The sequence below is a fragment of the Leptodactylus fuscus genome, chromosome 8 (assembly GCF_031893055.1).
Source record: "Leptodactylus fuscus isolate aLepFus1 chromosome 8, aLepFus1.hap2, whole genome shotgun sequence".
In the NCBI taxonomy this organism is placed as follows: Eukaryota; Metazoa; Chordata; class Amphibia; order Anura; family Leptodactylidae; genus Leptodactylus; species Leptodactylus fuscus.
The window spans coordinates 6,983,612-7,007,220 of record NC_134272.1 but is presented as its reverse complement, the minus strand read 5'-3'; the positions used below and the strand labels follow the sequence as shown (position 1 = coordinate 7,007,220).

The 23,609-nt window shown below is 43.6% G+C and overlaps 1 protein-coding gene across 1 annotated transcript in view; it reads right to left on the bottom strand.

The window, feature by feature from the left end:
* Nucleotides 1–23,609, bottom strand: part of ELFN1 (extracellular leucine rich repeat and fibronectin type III domain containing 1) — a 694,846-nt gene that overhangs the window by 99,716 nt on the left and 571,521 nt on the right. Inside the window, exon 5 of the mRNA XM_075284201.1 lies at nt 9,787–9,870. The gene's annotated coding sequence lies outside the window, so the exon portion shown is untranslated. The remainder of the gene's footprint in view (nt 1–9,786; nt 9,871–23,609) is intronic.

The following is a 23,609-nucleotide window of genomic DNA, read 5'->3' as shown; positions in this document are numbered from 1 at the left end:
TATCTACGGCTTCATACTCATAGGTTGCCAATTTTCCTCCAAATGCTAATATTTCCAAATGAATAGAAATTGCACATTGATCAAGGGGGTGTTCTAGGGGCATAAAGTACAGGCCAAGACCGATTATTAAAGGGGATGTACAGTGGGCCACAAATGTACAGTCTATTGACGCCTTGTCCCTAAAAATGCTATAGGCTGAAGCTGGCAGCGAGTGAGGTCACACTGTTCTTGCTGAATTGAACCTCCTGAAATTTAGGTAAGGATAGCAAGGTTTCAATAGACCTGGAACCTGCAGGGAACGTAATGAAAGGCAACACATTATTTTGCACAAAAGAAGCCAATTACTCTCTTATTTTATAGCAATAATATATTCCACCTTATATAACCGCTATGGCTGCAAATAGGGTGGAATTTGTAAGTGCATTGTCAGCTAAGAGCACAGCGTCTATGCAGCAGAGCCAACCGTGTTCAGCCAAGCATGCTATCTATCAACTTTCACATCTTTAATGGCCACCATAAAGCAATGGTAATGTATGAATATCTTCCTCTGCTGCCGGCTGCCGTCCTCTATATACTATATGGTTATAGATGTATTCCCTAATAAATTTGCAAATGATTCCCTCTGCGGCCATCGGAAGACCTATGTGTGCAAGTACTTAGTTGCTTAACCCTTTGGAGGATGGTGACATTTAGTAGAACGTGTTGGGCTGTAAATATGTTACTAAAGTATTAAATTCCATAATTAAAGAGGATCTATCACCGGGTCTAAAACGTCCCATAACATACTGTACATCATCTGGTCGGTGCTGTCACCCTGAGCGTTTTGGGAATTTTCTTATCCAAATCTGTTCAGTCATTGCAAAGATATAAGCCCTGCTAGTATTGATGCAAAATAGTGTGTAGTAGCCAATGAATATGTCCCATTAAAGAGAACTTTTCACCAACTTTGACATCGCTGCCCAACTGATGCCGATGCAATTGGAAATTTCTGAGTAATCATGGGGGTTACTTTTGGCTCGATCCTACTCTATATTGTCATTTGGGCGGTCCTTGGCTGTAGTAGACAAACAAGGACTACCCACCCAACAGCAGGTAGCATAATTGTGCCAATACTAACCACACCAATTGCTCAGGAATGGTTAGGACTAGAGATGAGCGAACACTAAAATGTCCGAGGTTCGAAATCCGATGCGAACAGCCGCACATTGTTCGGCTGTTTGAACGGATTTCGAACCCCATTATAGTCTATGGGGGGAAATGCTCATTTCAGGGGTACGCAAAATTCGATAAAATTATACTTACCAAGTCCACGAGTGACGGCCGGGCTGGATTCCCCTTGAAGTCTTCTCCCGGCGCAGTGCCCCCGCAGTGTCTTCCGGCTGGAATTCACTCTGCCTAGGCATCGGGGCCTAGGCAGAGCCGACTGCGCATGCGCGGTCATGCGCAGTCACCTCTGCCCGGCCCGATGCCTGAGCAGAGCCGACTCCGCATGCGAGGGGGTGCCTGCGCATGCGCAGTCGCCTCTGCCTAGGCCGGATGCCTAGGCAGAGTGAATTCCACCCGGAAGAAGACGCGGGGACGCAGTGCGAAGAAGACTTCGGAAAGGTAAGAGAAGAACCAGCGTTGATTGGCAGAATGTATAGCATTCTGCCAATCAACGCTGGTTCTGCATCGAACCTTAAACTTCGAACAGCTAGTAGTGTTCGATCGAGTACGAGTATCTCGAATACCGTAGTATTCAATTGAACACCTACTCAATCGAACACTACTCACTCATCTCTAGTTAGGACTAGAGAAAAAATTCCAACTGTGCCAGAATCAGTGGCGCAGGGACTATTGAAGGATGCCAAGGATTGGCGTTGGTGGAAGTGGTGAAAGGTCCTCTTGAAGCCAATATCTGAATTTGTCTTCCATAACGGGGTGCCCTATTGACCACGATGCCCCCCAGACAATGGACAAAGCCACCTCCCTGCTGCCTGGCACTTTGCAATTCTTGGAACAAACCTTCCCGTATAGACCTATAAGAATGTTTTTGTAAATACAGCTAAAAGGAGGCGATATTATTATAGCTCCCATTTGTCCCCGAAGGGATTTCGAGCAATTATGAAACATGTTTGCATTATCCAAAATAGCACAGGCACATTTAGCGTATATTAATCCCACTAATGGTCAGACGACGTTATTCGGGAATAATTGCTGACTCAGCACCGTCTATGGTCTATTCTCCAGCTACGACATCAGCATTCTGTCCCTGCGCCAACTGGATTTAAGTGGCTGTTCTGTAGATTTATTGTTTAACACTTTGCGCTCCGGCGGGCTGCGAATGGAGACGGCCAGTCATCTCCTGCACATAGGTAATAGCGCTGCCGAGGCTTCTTCTCTCCCGCTGCCCTACTGAACCGCGCCGAGAGATATGATTGAAGTCTCTAACGAATCTTAGCACCTTGATAAGCACGTCTGCCGATTGATCCTTCTCTCTGTAATCTGATCCTTCAGCAAAGAGCGGACCATCATTGTGTTTCATTTAGATCCTACGTTGGATATCAGTGTGTGTAGGAGTCTGATAAAGCGTTCGGGTCACTTTTCTGTACAAATCTAAGGAAACTGCCAGACACGACTGCCTATAATAATTCCGCAGATTTTATATTGATCTCGAGACCCTTTGTAGCTCATTAGATTGTCATGAAGGTTCGTAGACATTGGCTTAAAGATCTAGTTCAGATATATCCATGGCGCCGAGGACAGGGGGAAGCTTAATCCCAACTAGGTTACTTTACATTAGGATTATACAACCTGTGGTGCCGGAGCTGCTGTAAGACTTGGGTGACCCCGAAACATTAAGATATACATTAAGTATATTCTATGGGACTGCTAAGGACCCCTGTGAAAAACTCAACTCGAGAACGGTCGTCAGCCACGTCCCATACTACATTGGATCGGCACCCTGTTATATATAGTAGCGTCCCCTCTAACTGTATAACACGTAGAAAATAATCCAGGCCCCCCGATACGAATCAGATACTGGGGGGGTCCATTAGTTATAGGAACCAGATCCAGACGATCCAGAGGATATAAAGTAACTTTAGTAACTAACCAGGTCATTCATCCAATCCCAGACGTCTCAGTTAATAACTGCCCTCAGTGGGACGTAGAAGATCAGATGTGGTGGAAGAGAGGACCAGTATGGGCCATCCGGATAGAGAAACTGAATATGGCAGGTTATAAAAGTAACTTTGCAACCAGTGGCGTAACTAGGAATGGCGGAGCCCCATGGCAAACTTTTGACATGGGCCACCCCTGACCGACACTGACGAAAAAGACCTCGACCGACTCCCTCCTACACATTTCTGCACACTCTATTATGTCCCATAGTGGCCCCTGCACACAGTATTATCCCCCATAGTGGCCCCTGCACACAGTATTATCCCCCATAGTGGCCCCTGCACACAGTATTATCCCCCATAGTGGCCCCTGCACACACTATCATGTCCCCATAGTGGCCCCTGCACACAGTATTATCCCCCATAGTGGCCCCTGCACACACTATCATGTCCCCATAGTGGCCCCTGCACACAGTATTATTCCCCCATAGTGGCCCCTGCACACAGTATTATCTCCCATAGCGGCCCTGCACACAGTATTATCCCCCATAGTGGCCCCTGCACACAGTATTATCCCCCATAGTGGCCCCTGCACACAGTATTATGCCCAATAGTGGCCCCTGCACACAGTATTATGTCCCATAGTGGCTCCTGCACACAGTATTATGTCCCATAGTGGCCCCTGCACACAGTATTATGTCCCATAGTGGCCCCTGCACACAGCATTGTACCCATAGTGGCCCCTGCACACAGTATTATACCCCATAGTGGCCCCTGCACACAGTATTATGCCCAATAGTGGCCCCTGCACACAGTATTATGTCCCATAGTGGCTCCTGCACACAGTATTATGCCCCATAGTGGCCCCTGCACACAGTATTATCCCCCATAGTGGCCCCTGCACACAGTATTATCCCCCATAGTGGCCCCTACACACAGTATTCTGCCCCATAGTGACCCCTGCACACAGTATTAGCCCCCATAGTGACCCCTGCACACAGTATTATCCCCCATAGTGGCCCCTACACACAGTATTATGTCCCATAGTGGCCCCTGCACACAGTATTATCCCCCATAGTGGCCCCTGCACACAGTATTATGTCCCATAATGGCCCCTGTACACAGTATTATGTCCCATAGTGACCCCTGCACACAGTATTATGTCCCATATTGGCCCCTGCACACAGTATTATCTCCCATAGTGGCCCTGCACACAGTATTATGTCCCATAGTGGCTCCTGCACACAGTATTATGTCCCATAGTGGCCCCTACACACAGTATTATGTCCCATAGTGGCCCCTACACACAGTATTATCCCCCATAGTGGCCCCTGCACACAGTATTATGTCCCATAGTGGCCCCTGCACACAGTATTATGTCCCACTGTGGACACCCATAAACAATTATTATACTCTATATATCTTTTCAGTCCCCAGAGTATAATAATCGGAGACCCAAGGAGAGAAAAACATAAAAAAAACTATGTTACCTATCTCCCGGCTCCTCCGCTGTCGGCCTCTGCTGTAGTCCATCTTCAATGACGTCAGACATCACATGACCCGGGACGCAGGCCGGGGTCATGAGACGTCAGACGACTAGGCCGAAGCCTGCCCGGATTGTGGAGAGGTAAGTAATAGTGTTTTTTATGTTTCTTACATCTCCCCGAAAAGGCCCCCGAGCTCGGATGTCATAAGGGATTCAGTGGCAGCGATCAGTGCAGGAGAAGAAGGACATTTTTCACAGATCCCTCATAGATTTGATTCGATCGAAGGATCCGCGAAAACCAGTATAAATAGGACATGACCTACTTTCGGAAGGACATCCATTTGTCATCCTGGCTGCTAATAATATGGATGATCTTAAGTCTGTTTTCTTTACCTAAACCCCTGATACGATTCTTCACGGCCATCCCTCATGTGCAAATCCATTTGGATGAACATTATAGATTGACCCATTGATTTGTATTGAAAATGGCCAAAAATATTGTGATAGACTATCCAGTATGTTCACCGATCTCTTCAAGGGTTCATAACCATTTATAATACAGTCAATGGATTGAGTTGGTTTCAGGGATTTTCCACCATATTCCATGGTCGGCCCAGGTCTCACCCAATCCCCAAGTTGGGTTAAGATCTAATATTTTAACACTTATGGATGACACCTCCTTGTAATAAACCTGATACAAATACAGCTTACTCACGATCGCCTGCGAATCCCCCCCCCCTCGCCTTATCAATCTAAGTGTCCTTATTTCATACATAAACATATAGAGTCAATTACCGCAGCGGCCGGATATCTCATTTACATTACAAATCTGGAGACGCTGACGTCGGTATAAAATATACAAGCCACAGCATGTTGTAGTTAAGACATGTAAATTGTATCTGCTGTGGAATTATCTTCACAACAGAATTCATTAGACCGCAGTGAACGCTATGTATATATGTATATCCTCTTATACACAGCTATATTATTAGCATAGCTCGGCTGTACTCACAGATCAACTCCTATGGCATTAAATACTGTATGTCAAGACATCAAGGGGTCACTGATGTGACCAAATAGTTAGTTTGTGGAGTTCAAACTGCTCAATTCCTCTGCAGCACCCCCGCAGGGGAGAAGAAGAATTACATCTGTCTTTGAAATCCAGGAGTTCTCCGTGTATTACATGGGCTTCCTTGGTCCTCCATAGAGAGGGAAGCTTTTTGTAGCGGCTCTTCCCTCTGGTTAGGGCAGGTTCACATCTGCGCCTGGTCTCTGCTTTTTCGGTTTCCGCCTTCTGCCAATAGGAGACGGAAACCGGGCTGTCAGTGTCCGCCCATGAGCGTTTTCTGGTCTCCGCGGTGAAACCATTTTTTTTTAACTGGACACAAAGTCCGACTTTATGTCGGGTTAAAAAAAACTTTCGCCGCGGAGACCAGAAGACACTCACAGGCAGACACTTTGCAAACCCATTCAAATGGGGCAGAAGACGAAAAACCTGAAAGCGGAGACCGGGTGCAGGTGTAAACCCGCCCTTATTAGATATGGGTTCTCAATGGGACACATTACACTTCTGATTTCCCAGAATCAACACTTTTCACCTATTCTTGGGTTGAACAATAGAGATACTTTTAGTACTGCTACTTTTGGTTACATTTTCTCCTTTCTGACAGTAGAAGGCTGTGTATTGTCATAAATCTTCTCACTCCAGTGCACCAGAGGGCAGGGGTAATACATTTATGATGCCATTCTGATCTTGTGGATATGGGTAAGAAATAGAGATGAGCGAATATGCCCGATCGAATAGCTCTGACGCATTGCTCCTGACGCCAGGGAGGTGGGAGGGGCAGTAAAAATTTACTGCCCCGGGAGCTAATGCATCAGAGTTATTTGATCGAGCATATTTGCTCATCTCTAATAAGAAAGACAGTCTCAATGGTAGAACGTGAAAGTGATGGCTTTGTGTTCCAACATTGTATTCAACTTTATCTGCTCCCTAAGGATGCAGATAGAGTTGACATCGGGACCTATATCAAGAAGACAGCACTACAAAGGTGCAACTATCCCGCTTAATCTATGGATATGGTGGCCACACTGTTGGTCCTGGTTTGGTATATAGGAAGGTTGACGCATAAGTTGGGATGATATATATTACTGCAACACCCTCTGAATTCTCCTTGCAGGCTTCTTAATAGCTCTTTCATGATGTATACATTGTATCGATGGCTCTTCCAAGCTCTTCACGCCTTGCCTAATCGTATTCCATCCATAAGTGATCCCCTCCTGTAAGTCATTTGCCGCTGTACACACCGCCTTCCCGTGCGCTACCACCTTCTCCCACTCTTTCCTATATAATACAGCAAATCTCTCTGCAAACAAGCAATTGCTTGTATCATTTTCATTAACTGTAGTGTCGGAAATAATAATAGTACAAACAAAAAAAAGCACTTATGGTAATAATGGCGTTATTAAAACATTTCCCACTGTTAAAAATCGAAAATAAAAGAAAGCCTCCTCTGGTATTTGATGGTAATATAGAGCGCTATTAGAAGACGCTAATACGTAATTGTTTTCTATGGAGAAGGGGGAAAAAACGAATGTTCGCCAAGCGAAGCAATCATCATTAAAATATCGAGCGTGTGGATTTGTTTTATAGAAGGAATAGATTTGTGTTAGGAGAGATGAAGATCCTCTTTAGCGTGCGCCGTGGTCGAGTACGTTCTCTAGATTGACCTGTGTCGGGATTACTCCGGATAGTTAGTCCTTTGAAGCTATGAATATTTTTGTATTCATTGTATGAAATATTTATTCATAGCGGATGGCGAGGACGTGTTGAGCTCAACACAGGCTATTATTCTCCGGTAATGAAATGATGTCAGAGCGCACCGATGGTCCCACTCTTCTAACACCCAACCAGGTGCACACAATTAGCCAAACAATACCCAACACGTTCCAACAGGCGGACGGCATCAAAAGACTATTACAATGTGGCGAATGTTAGTATAATCAGCAAATACACTTCTGCAAGACGGGTTGGAAAGCGTTTGTTTGGCTGATGAAAAGGAAGAATAAATGGAGCAGATTTCGGGCCAGGGTCAATAGTATATATTATCTGCTACGATTCGGAGCCGTCAAGGACAAAGAACAATCGCTCGCTGTTGTGTTTACCAAAAGCTTGGAAGCTGACATCGAGGGCGTCGAGAGTGTAAAGGTGGACGTACACTTTATATAACATCGCTTGTTTGGCCAATGGCTATTCCTCCTGATCTTCTCATACAGGTGCATGCTCGGTTAGGCTGTGTGTGCATGTCTTGTCAATGTGAAGATGAGGTTGAGTGGCAGCCAAACACCTCTAAGGACAGTTTATCTCCCTTGGGAACAAAGGATTAAATCACATCCCATCCTTCATTTTGGCAGCATTTACATTGCCCTTGCCTTCTCTGTCTGGCCCAGACAGCCATGTTGGGCACGCCATCTCCTCCCCTGTCAGTCCCCCCCCCCCCCCACAGTGCCACATAATCCATAATCCCTCCTTCACTATATGCTACTGAACTGCTACTTTTGCATAAATGTTCTCCTTTCTGACAGTGGAAGGCTGTGTATCATCATAAAGATTCTCTCTCCAGTGCACCAGAGGGCAGGGCTAATACCTGTATGGTGCACAGACTGCTGGACATCAAAGAATATCAGAAAGGAGATATTAACTAGGCTTAGTGTATTATCTGGTGTGTGCAAACAGGAATACAAGGAGAGCAAAGAAGTCTATCCAGCCTTAGTGTGTGGAGGTTGACTTGTGGGTCTCCTCGGTCTCTTAGCCACGGTCACAGCTTTGACCACTGCAACCTCTATAGTAACACTGTAGACAATAGGTTTGTGGTTAGTGAGTCCCTTAAATTCCCTTTTCTCCAAACTTATTTTTACCAGTTAAAGGGTCTGATCATGAAGGTGGGGGGATGGGGGAAGGGTGTCCATCCAGTGATTATGAGGATGGGGATCCACAAGTGCCCCCTTTAATCATAGTAGTGGTGGTCAGTGCTACAACAGAACTACAGTCTTTGTCAGTCCCATACAAGGGAACGGAGCAGTAGCCGCATCTACACCCGGGTCACTTCCAGACCCCAATTCTCATGATCACTGCGAGGTCCCAGCAATAGGGCTCCTGTGATCAGATAAATACCCCCTACCCTGTGGATAGAGGATACATGTCACTAATGGAGAACCCCTTGAGGACATGGGAGACTAAACTTAGGGATAGTCAACCCTCGAATGTCCATCTTTGCTTCACCCCTAATATGGACAATGCAAAAAGATGGCGAATGCTGAAGCCCTGCACCCTGCGCCGTGATACAATTATTATTTCTGCGATCTGTCATCTATTCATATATGAAATGTTCCTGAATAATGAATATATTTCATGATATCGCAATGACTTGGACCAGATCAATGTTACAGTCCTCCGGCGGTTCTCCAACCAATAAGGTCTATTGTAGGGAAGTAAGAAAACATTAATTATTGATTCCCTTGACTGGAGATTTATTAAAATATGTTTCGTATAGTTAAAAGTTATGTCTGATTATCGATACACAGACATAAAGAGTGAAGGCTATACTCGGCGACTAAAAGACGGTGGAACAAATATGCAAATAACCAATTAACCAGTCATTGACGCTTATGACTGTGTATAGTGGAGGCAGTCAGCTCTTAAAGGGGACCTTTCAACAACTCCAACTCTTTGCATCCTTTAATAGTCGCCCGTCCACTGATTCCAGCGCAGTTGGAATTTTCTCTCTAGCCCTCACCGTACCTGAGCAATCAGCGCTGTCAATTTCTGCACCATTATGCTGTCTGTTGGCAGATGGGCGGTCCCTGTCTGTTTGCTCTAGCCTAATTAGCATATTGGTTGCTGAAACTTACAGCCATGATTGCTCGGGAATGGTAGGGGCTAGAGAAAAAATTCCAACTATGCTGGAATCAATGGAGCGGTGCCTATTGAAGGATGCAGAGCTTGAGGTGCTTGAGGTGGTGACGGGTCCTCTATACTTCTTCTAGCTCAATAGAAATTAGTCTTGTTATTATGGAAGAGCTTGAAACAAAATACTCCAGATTTTGCAGGTATCGGTTGAACGATTGGCACCTACTATATTGAGTTGTCTTTCGCTCCTCTTATCTAACTTATAACCTTATAAACAAAAATTCTCTTACCTTAAAATGGAAAAGGAAACAGTACTGAAGTCTTTTTAATGTGTAGCCAACAGGAGATACTCCATGGATAAAATGTAGCGCCACCTAGTAAAGAAAAACTGGCATTAACAAGCCGGTATCAGTCAATGGAAGAAAACGTAATGTCTTTACGGGGTATGAAATAGTCAAGTCAACCATTAAAACTATAACTCTTGTTCTGCAGCCTGAAGGCTCTGTATTCTCTTCACTTCCTGGATTTCTCGCACATTGGTGGGCAGGGTTTCACTTGCTCTATCTGCTATGATCCACAGTATGATGCTGATGTGGAAACTGAAGTAGCAGAGCTGGATTTGAGTCAACTTGCATTACATACAGAGGTAACGAACTCCTTATCTCAGCCCTTATCAGCCAAATTCAATGAAACCGGCTGATAAGTGGAAAAGCTGAAGATAGACAGCACAGTAATCCTGGAGCTCTCCCCTCCCCCTCCCCTATATGAGGAGCTCTGTTGCTTGTCAGCCCCTCCGTCCCCTCCTGAGAGCAGGCAGCTACTTCACTTGACAAATGAGCAGATAATCCCAAGGGCCAGTGTCAACAATGAAGTGAATAAATTAAGATAGCAGTTTTGATAAAGCAATGTATTTAGGAAAAGTCTTATATCCACATAAACTAGCAGTATAGATAGGATCCTTGTGATGGGACAACCCCTTTAAATAAGAAATGTATCTAATCTGATATCTTGGAAAGAATAAAGCAAAATTAGACCACACCTACTTACAATGACATCACAGACTGAGAACCTAATAATCGGGTGCGGTCTTTACTTATTCTACAACTACCGACCCTTTTGGCATGGCCATAGATAGGGGTGGTTTGACATACTGTATACCCTGAGTGTTTGGTAGCCGAGCCAAGCCTACGACTCAAAACTACACAGTTTAGGAATAGGGTTGAGCTGATCTTGAGATTTCAGGATCGATTTTAAAATCCGATTTCTGATAATTATCCAGCCGATCAAGATCGTGAAATTTGCTCGATTGCCGATTGGAATCCGATCCGCTCAACCCTAGTCAAAGCTTCTCTATGGGAAAAGTCACTTTTAGGGTTGAGCCGATCTTGAGATAACCTCCGACCTCGATCCCGCTGGAAAAGATCAGGATCGGAATTCCGATCGCGATCGTGAAATTTACTCGATCGCCAATCGGAATCCGATCTTTTGCGATCCTGATTGCTCAACCCTATTTATGAATGATCCGAATCCAGATATAAACAGTAAGTATATATTTTATATAGTCCAAGAGAGGTTGTTTACAATCATTTACTGTATGATACAGCGCTCTCAGAGTAACAGTAAGAAAAAAAAAATTCAAATAAAGAATCCAAAAATGCCAAAATTATCAAATTGTTTTTTCAATTTTTCTGCCATTCTCCTGTCTCTAAGGTTCCAATACACATTCATGTTGGCTGATACTGGTGGGGCCAACTATCTGACGCTAGCATCACACCTGCGCTGGAGTTTCTGTTCTTTGGATCCATTTGAGGACCCCAAAAATGGAAACACTATCTGTTAACAAAGTGGTTACCCAAGGAAACCCACGGACCCCATAGACTATAAAAGGGTTCGCCGGGTTTCTGCCTGAAAAATGCAGAGAGGAAAGTCCTTCTTTCTGAACTTTTCTCTCCATATTTCTCAAGTGGAATGGGGGATGGAATCCCTGAACGGTCATTGAATGCAGATGGCCCAACGTGACCTGTCTCTTTGCCTAGTTTTGGCCCGAAATGTGTCAAGTTGACTTGTTCGTTCACTCAATAATGAGTTCGTTTTGGAAATTTTGGCTTGTGCCTCATCGTCATCATCACCAGTGAGTGTGGATCTCCCGCTACACATCTCCAGGTCCTAGCTGTTTGTCCATTGAATGCAGACGTGAACTTAGTCTGATGCATGTGGGATGTCCTTGTTCTCCCCAACAGATGGAAAAAAATTGGGCATGTTGCATTTTTCATGCCAAGTCAATAGGGAAGACAAGCTGCCACCAAGATGTCTGGCCGCGCCTTTCCCCACTCAGATTGTAAGTGTCCTTGGATGAACTGGCCGTGCATGAGTATATGGAGATCTGAAGATGTCACAATTGGCCATAGATGTGTTTGGCTGGAAGCTATTGAAGGTGTATGGCCACCTTAAGGTAGACTGACTTGTTCACACCCCCTTGTCGTCCAGACAGCTCATCATTCCAAAGACAAGTAGACTAATGTTTACAAATGTTCTCCAAATTCTAAAAAATTACAAACACGATCCGCTATCAGACCAATTTAGCTACAATGTTATTTCTTCCTAAAACCAAGAGAATGAATTTCATGGAAGCCCGAATCCATCTATTTTAATTTGTGTTATTATTGCCAGCTCGAAATGTTTTCTGTTACTCGGTAGACTCGACAGCCCCAGGTGCTCTCCACTCAAAGTTATTGGCCAAAAAACGTCAGGACTTCAACGGATGTATCCTTCAACTTTATCCAAAACCCCCCCAAGAACCCGGTGAGACAACCAGCAGGGTAAAAGCATATTACTGCAGCAGGTGGGGATATCACACCCGATGATATGCCGAGCAAGAAAATTTGATTTCAGCTGAGTCCCAGAGCTCGCAGTGTACAGCGGGAACATTAATTATTTTCTAGAACACTCTTTCCAAAGACGCCTATTGCTTAGCGCCACCTCAGTCAAGGTACGGAAAAAAGCTGCTGAGAGTTGAGACCACGGAGAGAGTACAGCGAGATCCTGTACTGAAGACCTTTCATGTGTCTGCTCGGCAGCCTCTGATAAGAAGACTGTATTTCATCTATCCATAATTATAAATTGTGTTCTTATAATTACTGACACGTCCGGTGAACAGAGAAGGAGCAGAGATTGGATTCATCCCTTTCACTTCTCCGGACAGGAGTCATTAGAGCTGAGATCAGCAGTCCAAGCCATTGGCAAGAGCACAGATGATCATTTATGGTCAAGTCAATCTCCTGGCAGTAGTAAAGAATGATCTGTCAGGTGTGGGCAGGAACATCTTACACCTTTGGTCTCTTGGTGTTCAGCCATCACAAATCTGTTGTTTGCATTATGACAATGACAAGGGCTTATGTCAGGACTTGCGCTTTCCTATTTGTCATAGATTAGTAATTGCTGTCTCAGCTATGGGGGTCTCTTCTGTGCTTTCGATAGGGATGACCACTGTTATTTATATTCTCTAATCAAGGACTCCTAACCCAGATGATGATCTCTCCATTCTTAACTTCCTTAGCTACTGGGCCACTACTTCCTCAAGCTTGCTGTCCTGCAGGCCACTTCATTATCAGCTCTCTTACATGTCAGACACTCTTTCCCCAATTCTCATTGGGCCAGACCTCCTGCAGTATGTGCCACACCACTGCTTACCCAGTTCTCCTGTGTTCCAGACCACTGCTTACCCAGTTCTCCTGTGTTTCAGACTACTGGTTCCCAGTTCTCCTATGTTCCACACCACTGGTTCCCAGTTCTCCTGTGCTCCAGACCATTGGTTCTCAGTTCTCCTGTGTTCTAGACCACTGCTTACCCAGTTCTCCTGTGTTCCAGACCACTGCTTACCCAGTTCTCCTGTGTTCCACACCACTGGTTCCCAGTCCTCCTGTGTTCCAGACCACTGCTTACCCAGTTCTCCTTTGTTCCAGACCACTGCTTACCCAGTTCTCCTGTGTTCCAGACCACTGGTTCCCAGTTCTCCTGTGTTCCACACCACTGGTTCCCAGTCCTCCTGGAGAACCAGACCACTGCTTACCCAGTTCTCCTTTGTTCCAGACCACTGGTTCCCAGTTCTCCTGTGTTCCAGACCACTGGTTCCCAGTTTTCCTGTGCTTCAGACCACTGCTTACCCAGTTCTACTGTGTTCCAGACCACTGCTCACCCAGTTCTCCTGTGTTCTAGACCACTGGTTCCCAGTTCTCCTGTGTTCCAGACCACTGGTTCCCAGTTCTCTTGTGTTCCAGACCACTGGCTCCCAGTTCTCCTATTTTAAGATTACTATGTCGAATCAAACTTTGCTACATCTCTAGGTGCCAGACTATTGCCTATACAGTTCTCCTGCTCTCTCTGCTTATCTAGCTTACTTATAATCCATAACACTGGCTCCTAGCCCCTCTTAGTGTCAGTCTATTGTTCACTTAGTGTTCCAGCTGTATACACCATACCACTGATTACTCAGCTTTCTTATGTGCCTGACAACTGCTTACCCCTATGCACTCCTACTTACTTAGCCCTCCTATGTGCCAGATGTTTGCTTACCCAGCTCTCCTATTACCATGGACATACAGACAGTTGTAACCAGAGAGAACATTCCGACTACTGCAAACCCTGGCGGCATCAAAACAAAGGTGCAGCACGGAGAAAAACATGAACATAAAACATAGCATCAACCATTAGCTATCCAGCATGTATATAGGTATTTTCTGTAGTTTAGATTAGCTTAACCCCTTTAGCTCTGCAAATTCTACTTGTTGTCTCCAAGACGTTTTACTACACTTTGTCATAAAGTGTTGCCATTCATAAGCGGTAAAGTTCCAGCATACGTACGATGGCCCATCCCCATAGATATAGCCACAAATGGGCGCTCCACGTATTCTAAAAAGCTCAGAATAACACTGAGCATATCATGATGCCGGGAGAAGCTGTCATGTACGCTTTGTTCAAGCTCAGCCTTGACGTTCACCGACCCTTTCAGATATAGTTTAAGTACAACATTTACGTTTTAGCTCGACATCACACGTAACACACGATTTTTTTTGTCTACAAAGTACATAATAGAGATGAACTCCTGAAATCTTCATAACTAGCATGTTTACTCTGCTCTCCCTATGTCTTTCATTCTTAAGTTTTTTTTTTATTATTTAAAAAACTAAAGATGGAGACGCACCCCAGTATCTTACACAGCGGGAGGTCTGGGCTAAACCAAACTCCATTGCTGAGTATTAATATTAAGATTTCTCTTATCAAGCGGTCGTGTCCTCGTATAGTCTAAGACTCTGAGCTCAGTCGCAGCCCTTCGAAAATCACAGACAAAAAAATCCTGCAAACGCGACTTTTTCATGTAATGTTGCAGATCCCAATATAGTGAATGAGGACCATCAGGATCTATCGATGTCTGTCATGATGAAACAGAAGAACAAATGAATAGGATACAAGTGCCAATGCAGCTTTTCAGAATTTTTGGAAATTTTTGAATACAGATGTATACATTTCTAGAAAAACAAAGAAAAACACGGTATAAAGTTACACGCCCGTAACGATACCTTGAAATGAATGGGATCTGTTTTGAGCACTCACATTCTGTATATGTGCTGGAATGCGCACCCGTTAACTCCGTGTGAACTAATAAGAACGGAAGATCCAGAATTGTTCTGCAGAATATACCCCCTATAAAGGAGACGACCACCCCCGGAATCTCCTCCGTAGGGGCTGTTAATGAACTGACCTTGTTGTACCTAAGGGCAATCTTGCTACTGACAAAATAACATTTATGCAAATGAGCTGTTTGGAGCACTCGGGGCATGGCCAGAGCACCAGTCTTGACACCCTCACCCTGCATGTAGTCAGATCCCGGGTCATGTTCCGTCACCTCCGTGTGCTCCAGCAGACTCTGCCATGTCCTAGGTGACGTGTAGATATACATTGACTTTCTCAGCAGTTATATTGTCTACTAACCGACCCTACAACAGCATATAAGGGGTTTCGAAGTGATTTTGGTGACGGGAGACTCCCTGCAGATTCTCTATAATAATTCTAATTAAGTATTTTATGGTTCTAGTGTTTTATTGGAGCCCGTGACCTTTTACTCTCTCACAGCCCAGATCACTATCCGACGTCCTCCGGGTATAACATTATTACTGCTATTTATACTACTAATATTATAGGAATGTCAGACCCAAAAGAACAGGAAAGAATCCTATGGCATATTAACATTATTTGTTATATGATGTTATTTTTGTAAATGAAGCTTGTATACATGTATTCAGATGTAGCAGAGTCACCCCGACTTATTGCTGATACATTATCCTAAATAACTACAGAAGCCAATGACACAGATTTGTTATTGTCCTCTGTGATATAAAACATTGTAGCCATTTATCTTGTTGCAGAATATCGGGTTAATTCTGCTACATCTGTATCTGTTGCTTGGGCTTTGCAAGGGTTAAGAAGTGAGCAGCAATGTTGATCTAGTACTGCCGGGAAGGTAGGCATCTGGAACAAGGCTGGATGGCGCTGTGAGAGTCCCACTTGCCAAGCAGAAGGGCACCACTGCACGGATTCTTACTTTATTGGAAAATTACCTGGGGCTGTCCCCATATTGTGCCGCTGTGAAGCTGTTCGCACTTCTCCTTAGCAGCAATTGATGGCATCCCTAAACTGGAAGGGTGAACAGCTGAAATATAAACTGGCATTGACTAGAATCAGCTGAGGGGAAGCTACGACGGCGGAAATTTCACAAAGCACCCACTGTGTCCCGTGGTGGGAAAGCGGCAGCTCCTGGCGCCTTTCAATCATGTTGATAAAACCGATAAAAGTAGATTATTTACCAGTGCGAGGCGGCATATGAAGCGTGAACTGGCATTACCAGGATCTCCGCTGTAACCTGGCACCAAGAGCGCCAACAAAGGGTGCGGCGAGCCAGATCTCAGCAAGCAGGAGGAAGCAAAGCAACTGAATACTTACAGATTATTTAAGACATTAAGCCTTGTACTATGTTACATATAAGGTTGGACATACTATATGTGCAACCGGAGCAGCAGCTATAGGGCTCCCGTCACCTTATATACGTATACAATGTATGTTCTCATATATCAGAACCCACAAGAGGATTAGGTACACAGCTCAGCACACAGTATCACACATCAGAGGATTAGATACACAGCTCAGCCCACAGTATCACACATCAGAGGATTAGATACACAGCTCAGGACACAGTATCACACATCAGAGGATTAGATACACAGCTCAGCACACAGTATCACATATCAGAGGATTAGATATACAGCTCAGCACACAGTATCACACATCAGATTATTAGATACACAGCTCAGCCCACAGTATCACACATCAGAGGATTAGATACACAGCTCAGCACACTGTATCACACATCAGAGGATTAGATACACAGCTTGGCACACTGTATCAAACATCAGAGGATTAGATACACAGCTCAGCACACAGTATCACACACCAGAGGATTAGATACGCAGCTCAGCACACAGTATCACAAATCAGAGGATTAGATACACAGCTCAGGACACAGTATCACACATCAGAGGATTAGATACACAGCTCAGCACACAGTATCACATATCAGAGGATTAGATACACAGCTCAGCACACAGTATCACACATCAGATTATTAGATACACAGCTCAGCACACAGTATCACATATCAGAGGATTAGATACACAGCTCAGCACACAGTATCACACATCAGATTATTAGATACACAGCTCAGCACACCATATCACACACCAGAGGATTAGATACACAGCTTGGCACACAGTATCACACATCAGAGGATTATATACACAGCTCAGCACACACTATCACACATCAGAGGACTAGATACACAGCTCAGCGCACAGTATCACACATCAGAGGATTAGATACACAGCTCAGCACACCGTATCACACATCAGAGGATTATATACACAGCTCAGCACACAGTATCACACATAAGAGGATTATATACACAGCTCAGCACACAGTATCACACATAAGAGGATTAGATACACAGCTCAGCACACCGTATCACACAACCTAACACAATAGAATATTTATCTAGCTCCTTGCAGATACACAAAATAATAGAATATTAACAGACGACACCTGACAACTGTATACCGTGACTACGTATAGACGCTCCAATCATCTAGACTACTGTGCCCAAACCTATGGATCTCCAGATGCTGCAAAAGTACAACTCCCAACAGGCCCTAATAGCTGTGGGCTCTCAAGACATGATGCAAGTCTTAGTTTGGCAACATCTGGATAGCCGCAGGATGGAGATCACTAATGTAGAGAAGTTACATCCACCGTTTGTCCTGGGCTGAACGTATATCCAAGACAATACATCTATACAGAAGAAAATGGCTTTCCAAGGTTTAAAGGGTAGCTCCATTGCGGTTGATACCAGAAATTTACATGGCATTGGGGGATTGTAACAAGTATATTGTGTGAGTGTGACTGAGGGATACACCAAAGCCTACAAACACCTGCATAGTCCCCGGCCGGCTGTGTCTCCATCCATCACATATAACCATCTATGATGAGACTATACATTACATAGGATAAACCCTGTATGATTTTGCACATTTGCAATCTGTTATTGCTCCATATAATTCTTCACATGGTGTTTACAGAAAAAAAAATCACTATTTTGCCTCTTTTGGAGAATTAGGTGTCTCTATGGTTACAGACGACAAACAACCCCTGTATGGAGTCAGATCCCGGAGTAATATGTTACTTCCTACCTGCTTAATATTTGGAAGATCCCTTTAATGCTTCCCAAATGAGGACTCTATAAGACCTCTAAAGTCTCCAGATTCACTTTTTTTTTTTTCCACATTTTGTGCTACAGTCAATGGGCTATCCTCTGCCCTGCATATGTGTCGGTGAGCCTTGGGCACCTATGACCCTATTGTTGTTTTAACGGTTGACCTTCTTTGGACAACTTTGGTACATAGTGAGCACCGTTTATCAGGATCACCCCCTTAAAGTCTCAGGATGCTCCAAGGTAGTCATCTTCTTTTACTATTTGGCCCTAGTCAAAAATTGTTCCAACAGGTAGGGGCAACATGGTGGCTCAGTGGTTAGCACTGTAGCCTTGCAGTGCTGGAGTCCTGGGTTCGACTCCCACTAGGAACAACATCTGCAAGGAGTCTGTATGTTCTCCCTGTGTTTGTCTGGATTTCCTCCCATTCTACAAAGACATACTGATAGGAAAAAAAATGTACATTGTGATCCCTATATCATATATCCCTATATGGGGCTCACAATCTACATTTTTAAAAAAAAAGGGTTCCAACACATCAACTTTTGGAACTGACTGCTTACTTGCTACCTAATATATTTGGCCCCTGGATGGAAGCCATTGTCACAAGTCATTTTTATTATCCTCACCTGTGGCTGAAAGTTATGGCTAGGGTTGAGCGATCAGAAGCGGAAAAGATCAGATTCTGATCGTCGATCGAGTAAATTTCACGATCGCGGTCGGAATTCTGATCCCGATCTTTTCCAGCAGGGTTGAGGTCGGAGGTTATCTCAAGATCGGCTCAACCCTAAAAGTGACTTTTCCCATACAGAAGCATTGACTAGGGTTGAGCGATCGGGATTGGAAAAGATCGGACTCCGATGGGCGATTGAGCAAATTTCATGATCGGGATCGGCTGGAAAATGATCGAAAATCGGATTTTAAAATCGATCCTGAAATCTCAAGATCGGCTCATCCCTAGTTATGGCTGAAAGTAAAGTAACAGTTACCAGACTACAATCTCTTGTATACAATGTATCCTTCATATTCATATATCTAAAAAAAATCTATAAAAAAAGACGCTAAATGTATCTGCAAATAGTTTATTCCCCTTTCCGATTCCTTCTTGCAAAGTAAAATCATTTTCCGTAGAATAAAAATAAGACTTTAGAAGAAGAAGAAGTGTAATGTAAAGTAATAGCCCCATCCAAGGTAATGGTTTATGTCTGTTCTCGGAAGGCATATTTATTTCTTTTAATGGAGGCTTCACACTTTTATAAATTTGTTTTTCTATATATTTGGTATTTGCTTTGATGTATTTTCTTTCACAAAGGAAAGAGGGCATAAAACAAAATCTGCAGCGTAGCGTTCCATAGTATTCTGGAAGGGATGAATATATCTAGAGGTAAGGACACAAACCCCTTCAGTATGTAATATACTACATTATACACCTTTAGCAAAACAGATCGACAACCAGTGAGCTTGGGAAGGAAGGCTGCTCAACGTTTTGGTAAAACTTCATATTTTTTCATAGACAGTTGAGTATTATTTTCACGAGACCTGCAGAACCTGTGGGATTAACAGATGTTTGTGGCTGTTTTTGGGGACATCAAAGGAGGTGGGGAGAATTGGGCTGTTACTAATGTGTCCTCCTTGTGTCCTCCTTGGACATTGCAATAAGGCTTTTAAATAATCTCTTTATATATATAAGAATGTGTTTCTTTCTGTCTACCTGTCTGTCTGTTCTTTATGCGGGACAAAACGACTGGACCGATTGTCACCAAATTTGGCACACAGATACATCAGGTGTCCGGGAAGGTTTTAGACAAGGCTTCAACTCTCTATTCCCAAAACATTGACCCCCATTAGCTGATACAAACCCGCAATTCTTTCACTTTTATTCCAGCTGCCATACAAATGATCACTCCACATGCACACAGCATTACTCCAGGTGTATCCAACACTGATATCCAAACTGAGATACACACATCAGAGGATTAGATACACAGCTCAGCACACATCAGGGAATGAGATACACAGCTCAGCATACACCATCACACATCAGAGGATTAGATACACAGCTCAGCACACATCAGGGAATTAGATATACAGCTCAGCATACACCATCACACATCAGAGGATTAGATACACAGCTCAGCACACATCAGGGAATTAGATACACAGCCCAGCATACACCATCACACATCAGAGGATTAGATACACAGCTCAGCACACATCAGGGAATTAGATACACACCTCAGCACAAAGTATCACACATCAGAGGATTAGATAAACAGCTCATCACACCGTATCACACATCAGAGGATTAGATACACAGCTCATTATACAGTATCACACATCAGAGGATTAGATACACAGCTCAGCACACCGTGTCACATATAGAGGATTAGATACACAGCTCAGCACGCAGTATCACACATCAGAGGATTAGATACACAGCTCATTATACAGTATCACACATCAGAGGATTAGATACACAGCTCAGCACACCGTGTCACATATAGAGGATTAGATACACAGCTCAGCACGCAGTATCACACATCAGAGCTGTATTCCAGGTTTCCATAACAACCCAGCTATTTTTATTCACTGCTGTAGGTCAGCTTCAAAGGGGCAGGGCACTGTGGATGACGCTGTTACACAAGGTCACATTCACACAGCTTTACTCCTGATATCCAAACTGAGATTCACATGATCATATGATGCTTATGGACACACAAACGACATACAAAATACACGAGTGCAAAACTAGACAATTCTTATGGGGCAGAGACATACAAAACATTGAACTATACCCATGCGAAGCCGCGTCCTCCTGCTATTACCTGACATAATGTAAGATTTTCTTCATTTTGTACTGACTATGAGTGCTCTAGAGAATAAGTCGTCTTCCATCATGTATTTTACTTTTCAGATGGACGGATGTCATACATACAAGAATGTTCTTCCATTACAAAAGTAAACAAACATAACAGAAGACAACATCCTTTATGTTTGTTGTTGTTTTTTTTTTTACATTAGAGTCTGTAGGAGCGGACACAGATGGAGCCCCCTTGTCACTCTATTACTGTTAATGTCTGTATTTGTTATCCTATGATAGATAACAGCAATGGACATTAATAGCGGCAGTGTGAACATAGCCTAAGGCTGCTGTATAGTAGTGCTAAATACAGCTCAACTACACAATCCTCGCAATGTATAGGGGCCCCGTTACCACTGGCAGATGGGCTCTCACAATGTATCAAAGTTTTGGCTCGGAACCTATTTTCGAAACAAAGTCTCAGATTTATGAATAAACAAGATCTTGTTCATTGTGTCAACTTTTCTAAAAGATGTAATAAAAACAATTTGCAAATATTGTTTTAGAATATTCCCTTTTTTATGTGTCTTCATAATACCTGACTACAAGGAAGCCCTGCGTGTAGTCTGATCCTCCTCATTTGTTACTTCAATCCTTTTACCCCTTCCATTTACTAAACTACAGACAGTAAGAGAATAGACACATGGATTCCACACCAGACTACAGGGGCTTGGCTTGTAGTCTGTAGACATGGCGACATGTAGCTCTGCATGGGAGCTGTAAACATGAAACAGTGACGTATATAGCATGGCATCACGACAGTCTGCAAGGGTGTTCCAACTTTTATTTTAGATGCATTAGAACAGAGACAGATACAAGACTCATGGCTGCAGGATCTGACATGTTTGTAATATGCAACCTTGTAGACACATAGATCTGCATGGGAGCTGTAAACACGAATCGGTGCGATATTTCATGTGACAAAGGCTTGCAAAGTTGTCAGAATTCTATATCTGATCCCCTCACGCCATGAAATACTGTTTGCAAAAGCATGCCTACCCTTCACACAGCACATGGCCGTATTCCCTGCTTACAAGAAGAATACAAATTTTATTAAGAGTGTCTTACCTTACAGGACACTCTGCAAGCCTACCTGAGACATCATCCATTAGATTTTCGAGGCTTTTGGTCAGCGCTGTGTACATAGTCAGCACAGTGCAATGTAAATTATTCGCCATGATTCCCATAGCTATTAGAAGCCGGGGAAGAGAGAAAAGCAATGTAATAATGAATATATTTTGCAGCCTTGTCATGCCGCTCCCCCACTGGCGGGGATCCATGGCCATACATCAAAAAGCAATGAAAAGTTTGACTCCTGCAGATGAAGGCTGAACCTGGAGAAACTACCGGGGGGGCATTAATACACAAAGACATTTGGGATCGGCTCCAGGTGCATTGGCGACGGCCTCGGGAAATTTTAAGCAGAGATTGTCAATGGAGATTGAGCCTCTGCCCTGCAGTATATAGGAGGGATGTGAGCTGCATAGTAAAGGCAAAGGCCCATATGGAGAATTATTATTATAGGGAAAACATGGCTTCCAGGATTCCTGGGCCCGCTCATCACAATGTCTGATTGTCACATTAGGGGAAGAATACGGCTCTCTCTGTGATATTATGAAGCTTACGTAAGTCCCCCAGAAATAAATAACCAGACGTCTTATTACGGTCACATGACACATAGAAGAAGCTTTGAGAAATGGACCCCTAGGAGTTTTTCAATCATGGGCTCAGTGGATTGCGGCATGACAGACTGAACAGATTTAAGAGAATGATCCACAGAAAATATCACGGAGAGAAGTTAAAATAACACTTTTATAGAGCGATAAGACAGATGTCTGGAGAGACCGGCCCGAGATGTAACATCCACCCTCTAAGTGCCGGCCGTGCCCCTGTTATCTATCAGAAGAAGGATCGATGGGTCTATTGTCAGGCACTGATGCCGGGGAGATCAGGAGCAGCAATGTATTTACAGCAGTGCCTGACGCAAACCTTGTCCTCATTTGGTCTAGGTATAAGAAGGTCGACTATGAGGATAGATAGATAGATAGATAGATAGATAGATAGATGATAGATAGATGATAGATAGATAGATAGATAGATAGATAGGAGATAGATAGATAGATAGATAGATAGATAGATAGATGATAGATAGATAGATAGATAGATGATAGATAGATGATAGATAGATAGATAGATAGATAGATAGATAGATAGATAGATAGATAGATAGGAGATAGATAGATAGATAGATAGATAGATAGATAGATAGGAGATAGATAGATAGATAGATAGATAGATAGATAGATGATAGATAGATGATAGATAGATAGATAGATAGATAGATAGATGATAGATAGATGATAGATAGATAGATAGATAGATAGATAGATAGATAGATAGATAGGAGATAGATAGATAGATAGATAGATAGATAGGAGATA